Source organism: Pollicipes pollicipes, unplaced genomic scaffold (assembly GCF_011947565.3).
Source record: "Pollicipes pollicipes isolate AB1234 unplaced genomic scaffold, Ppol_2.1 Scaffold_4881;HRSCAF=5763_pilon_pilon_pilon, whole genome shotgun sequence".
Lineage (NCBI taxonomy): Eukaryota > Metazoa > Arthropoda > Thecostraca > Pollicipedomorpha > Pollicipedidae > Pollicipes > Pollicipes pollicipes.
In genome coordinates this window covers 16,046,826-16,053,101 of record NW_023596576.1, presented here as the reverse complement: position 1 = coordinate 16,053,101, position 6,276 = coordinate 16,046,826, and positions in this window count along the sequence as shown.

The window sequence follows — 6,276 nt, the reverse complement described above, 5'->3', positions numbered from 1 at the left end:
CCCAGCCGGTGACGTCACGGGGCACGAGGTCGCTGTCGGGCCCGACTGCGGTGCTGTGCGGCCGACTCTCGAGTACAGCGTGGCAGCACAGGGACACTGCCGCCGTCGGCGGTACTCCCTCCTGCCCACCGCTGACCTCGGGAGGCCGCGCCGGGCCCGCTTACCTGGCGCTCCTTGTGTGTCGCGGTGGGGCGGTCTGGTTTGCGACGGCGGTGGGGGCAGCAGGCTCCAGGTGCAGTCCAGACACCTGCGACGAATCTTTCTCCTTCGCTCTCCGTAGCGATGACGACCGGACGTGACAGCGCCACCTCACAACACAAACGCCGCGCCCTCTGTCGCACGTGCCGCCGACGCCCCGGGCGCAGACTGAACGGTGCCCTCTGACCCAGTACTACGCACGGCGCGCGGCGTGGTCACGTGGCCGCCGGTGAGAGGCGCCGCGCGCGCGGCCGCCGGCCGGCAGACGGGCGCGCTGAGTCACATGGTCGTCTGGGGAGGGGGAGGGGCCGGCAGGTAGCGCGGGGCAGCGGCGGCGGGCGGCGGCGCGTGCAGGGAGCCGGCCGGTCAGCTGAGCGGAGGGAGACAGCGCAGGTTGGAGAGGGGAGGAGGGGGGGGGGGGGGGGGGGGGGGGGGAGCTGTCTTCTGCGCGGGATAAAGGATGGAAGACGGAGCAGGGATGAGTCATCTCTAAATTGGTTCTAGCCACTGGTATGGTCGGGCGGTTACGAGTTGGTAAACATGCCTGAAAATTGTCAGTGCATCCATAAGGATTCAACAGTGTGGAAAGGGGGGGGGGGGGGGCTGTTAACGCGTTAAGATGCTGAGGCAGTGAACGCGACCTCACGACAACCGACATTCTTCGTAAAATGTTGACAACCAACATCTTCATAGATTGCCGAATCGTGCCAGCGGTTAATGAAATCGCCCATAATAAATGCGTATTCCATGCGTGCGATCTGCCATCAGCGAACTTGCAAGGAAACATGCGGTGACGTTCAGGCATCTGCAAAAAATACCCAAGAAGACTCCGAGATCAGATCCCTAAGATCTGGATCACGGATCGTCTGGGATCCTGATTGTTTAAATTATATCGAAGGATCCTTTAAGATGCTGGGTCTTTTTTAAACTTTGTTAAGAAATCCCCTGGAATTCTAGACCTGATTTGAAATTTTATCAAAGGATGTATTTGAATTCTGAATCTTTCTAAAATGTTGTCGAAGGATCTTCTGAGATCTTGGATCTTCTGGAATCCTGGATCTTCCGAGACCCTGGATCTTCCGAAATCCTGGATCTTTGCTTTTATTTTGTCAAACGGTTTTGCGGGTGTTGTGTTTTAAAGCTGTTTTTGTGTTAGAGTTCAATCCAAACTTTGTTTAGCCATGTTTCTAAATCAGCGTATACAGCAGTGCAAAATGTTTTAGATCGGTATGAAAGCCAGACCAGTGGTTGGCAAGACTGCTTTAGTTTCATAATTTAGCCCTTCACTTACGCCACAGCTTCAAAGATGATGAATGCCATTCCTTTGCCCTGCGTATTGACGTTCTGCCAATTTAGTGGCAATCAAGTCATATTTTTGCAATGCGGATATGTGCGAGATTAACTTTCAGTATGGTGTAATGTATCAAGTAATATGGCATCTGCACTTTGTCAGCTATCAATTCATATCCATAATTTGCATGTGCTGGTTGCTGCCATTCCACCCTGCTTCTTCCTTAACCGTGCCGCACTTTTAAAGCATAATTGTCATGCTCAAGTGAACCCTTTCCTCAGATTGCGAGTCATGAATTGGGTATTTGAACATGGTCGGTACGAATATTGCGAGCACTTTCTTCTATATTTTGCTTCTACCCGACCTTTTGCTATGCACCTTATTCATTAAGAACAGCTTAATTTGCAACGTGTTACATGCCTTGCATCGGCAACTTTTTGTCACTGCCTTATCCATGGATCGTATGGGAAATCAGTACTTGAATATCAACACAAAATTCAGCATACTTTGTCAAGACTTAAGTCCCCCAATGCTCACTTGAGCCCCCATTCCCACAATATAAAGGTAGTTGATGTGCTGGTCGGTTGTATGCGGTGATGCACCTATCTTAAAGGTGGCCTTGAGCCTCTGAAGATTTCGTGGCTTGTCCACATGGACGTAGCTGTTGAAGTAATGTCCACAACACGAAGGCCAGATGCGACAGGTCATACGAATGAGAAGCTGCACATCTGTGCGACTGTCATGCATTTGAAGATATGCAGGCAAGCCTCAGATATGATGATATGAGCTCATTTGTAACTAATAATATTATTTTCAGTGCAAAAGACTGTTCTAGACAATAACAAGTCACTATTTAGTAACTATGCTCCTCAATACGTGATCGCTTGATTGCGTCATAGAACGTTTATATGTCAGAGTGGCTGCCAGACTGGCCGCGCGAAATTGGCGCCGTAGCGGAAGGCCTAACTCACTTGTAATGCTTCAAATTGTCGAGAGGTGTCGTGCTATTCGGTGTGTTGTATGTCGTTCTGTGCGCCCGTTTTGACCCGTTCTCATGGTGTTTTTGCATAATTGCCCATGATTTTATATTGTTTACTTGCAGTCGGATACTCAGTGAAGGCACTTTTCTCAAGCTATTCGATTCTAGTTTCATTTCCGTCAGAACTCGTGTAATTGCCCAACTTCCTATACTATGTAGCAAAACTCGTGATTTGTGTTGGAAACTTGCACTAGCCGTATCGCATCGGTTCAGAGAAAATTAAAGTTCGTCGGTGCCAGAAATCGTGCTGACATACGCCAGATATGAATACCTCGATAGTCATATTTGTCCTGGCCTTTAGTACCACATGGTCAATGACGTGACAGTACTTGCGTGACTTTTATATGACGTCATACATGTCTGGGTGACCTTAAAATGGTCTGCGCGAAATAGTCTCCACAAGTCCGCGGGCGGGAAACACAGAAACCAGAGGGTTTCTACCCTTAAAAAGGGCAGGACTGTGAGATGTACAGAACGATCTTCAAAATGACAGTCTCACTTCAAAACCCCATGCACATGTGAAACACTTCCTTTAAACTGATGTGCATTCCAGCCAAATGATTCTCAAAGTACTCCAGTGAAGCCCGCGCCGTGTGCGATGTCGCTCCGTCCTGCTGGAGACACGCCTCGTCTCGCCTGATCCCATGACGTCCTCCGAAGGCCACTAACGATATCAGGCCTGTAGCAATGGTACGATCTCAGGTGGTGTTGGCAAGATACCGTTCTCGTCCCCAAAGAGACTCTTGTATGCAATCATAATTTGACGAATGTGAAATCACTGATAACTACCATTTTTTTATCATGTTTTGCCATTAAACGGTCAATCAATCTCACCGCGGTCTTGATTGTGCGATAAATGCGCTTGTGTCACTTAGCAAAAACGTGAATTTACTTTTGCCTGGGACACTTTTTATAAACAGTGCTTTCACATGTGCCCGTGTGCCCGGCCTCAGGGAAAAGAGGAGATTTTAGGACGTTCACCATCACATGGCGTGAGATCAGATGATAAACGCACCGTATTCTCCATTTCAGCCATAAAGTCTGCTTTCTTAGTAGCCATTGTGTGTACATAATGATGATACGGTATGATTTGGGCAACCATGAGCTTCTTAAGAATTTAGTCCAAACATTCTGATTGGATGCATTTATGGGATGAGCGCCCACGCTAAGCCGTGTTTGTTTGGTGAGCCCCGACCCGATCGTAAATTCCCGACTCAACGTCAGAAATTTGCGGTGAAAACTATCGTGCCGCAATGCTCAGTTCGGTCAAGCCTGCCCACTGATATGACCTGACGGTTGGTGCCGCCTAAACCACCGGCAGCAGGCTATCCCAGTCGGGTGCAAATAACAGACGCCCAAGGAGACTCGAACTCGCCCCGCCAAATGGCTGTGATTTGGAAGGCAGACGTTTCAGCCAGCTGGGCTTTCGGAACGGACTAAAGTGCGTTGCGAGACAGGGCGATTTAAAGAGAGTGTTCCACATTTGTATAGGGTTTTGGGCTGAAATAGCCATCTTGAAGATCATCCGATGCAGTTCACAGCCCCGCCGTTATTAAGTTCTAAGCCCTTCTAGAGTTTCAACTACACGCTTGCAAAGGTGTGCATACTTTTTCGGGGAGACTTTTTCAAGTTAACCCAAGCATCTATCCATGATGCCATAATAACGCCATTCAAATCCTTCCATGCTAGTGGACATGTGGGGGTTCAGGCCCAGAAAAAATATGATTATCCAGCCGTTCATACATGGTGTTCGTGAGCACGAGTTCCAGATATGATGGACGTCAATTGGTTCACAATCAATGACGTGTAAGGTACAATGACGATTAATGTCTACAGCAGGCTTTTCGATTCAAAGTATGCCAATAGTTTTAAGTGAGCTTATTTCAACATATCTGATGCCTCCTACAATATCTTCAAATGTTATCACTCCCTGTAAAGTGCTGTTTCGTGGTTTGCCCTCCGCCTGGGCGTACATCAAAAACACGTCGAGGATCATAATTAATATATTGTGCGTGGTGTTTTCCGCAGTGAGAAAAAATATTGGGTTCATGTTCAGGGGCGTCACTTTCTATACTTGCTGGGGGCCTGAGCCACTCCAATGCTGACTTTCTGACTTGTATGACTACAATCTACATCACGCAATTCTCAACCATTGAATTGGGGGTCATCTATACTTTGCGACACTCTACCTTCGTTCAGTCAATAAACCAAGCTAAATTCCTCTGCATAGGTTATTAGGGCTTTTGTTTTCGGTGGTCTTTCGCTTTACACATTGCCACTCATGGTTTACGTTTCTAACGTTTTGACCTTGCGATATTGGGTCAGCTGGCATGACTAAGCATGACAATATATCAGTAAACATGTCATGTTTGCGCTTACAGCGGTGTCACAATGTAGTTTTCTTTTAGTGATTAAAGAGAGTGCTTCACATTCACATGGGGTTTGAACTGAAATAGCCATCTTGGTGTAGCCTTTCGGATAAATAAATAGCCATTCGGTACAGTTCACAGCCATGCCCTTCTTAACACACGCCCGAGTGGCCGGATGAATACCCTTTGCTCGGGTGGGGGTTGATTTGACACTCCTGAGATCTTGGGAACTAAGGGAGCTAGAGACATCAAACTTACAGGGCATGTTGACCTGTACGTAAACTCACTTAGGCTTGAGTTTAATCCTCCTAGGTAACCACCTTCGGGTAAAATAGGGTTAAACAAGGTCCAATTCCAGGTTGGTCTCCAAAGAGTCCCTAGATCCCAGATAACTGTTCTAAGCAAAACGGTCACATGCTCATCTAGGGTCAGTGACCTTGCTTGACCTTTTGAAGATCATGGTGACAAAAATCATTCAAGACCGCTTTGAATTTTGCATTTGAATAAGCGACAAATATTACGCAAGGCAGTATGTTCCTAAATACAAAATGTTGACCAGGGTCGTTCTAGGTCAGTGACCTATTTTGACCTTTAAGAATTATATGGAAAGTGCATAATGCGGTTCCTGTTATCAATAAATTTGAAAGGAGCACCAGGAGCTACCCCACACAGCAAGCGCTAGAGTAATAAAACAGGCTGGTTTGGATATTGTTCTAGCGTTCACACCTGACCCTAGGTCAATGTAATTTGTTTATTCAATTGTTGTGTTGCCTAAGAAAGTATTTCAGAGTTGTATGGCTTTGTTTAACACTCCGTTGATGGATCATTTTGAACGATACCCTATAAATTGCCTTGGCTGAAACTATAACCTGACTTTGAGCTGCCATAGATCAGTGACCTTACGAGGTGCATCTAAATTTTTGATGCCGGACGGAAATTTCTAGGAAATCGTTCAATCTGACACAAAAACTGATTGTTTGAAGAAGCCACACGTCTCTGAGATGCTTTCTTAGGCCCCACAAATCTCAATTGAGCAAATCACGTTGACCTAAGGTTAGATATGAAGGTTAGACTAAGGTCACAAGCAGCCTGATTTACTACTCTAGGGCTTGCTGTATGGGATAGTTTGTAAAACTCATTTCGAATTTATTGACAGCAGGAACCGCATTATACATCTTCCATTGACTTCCGAGACGTCGGAAAAGGTCATTGACCTAAGATGACCCGGGTCGACAATTTGTTTTACAAACGTACTGCCTAGCGTAATCTTTTTCGCTTATTGAAATGCAAAACTCAGAGCAGTCTTGTATGATTTTGGTCACCATAGCCTTAAAAAAGTCTTAAAAAGCCTTAAAAGATCACTGACCTGAAATAGGCTT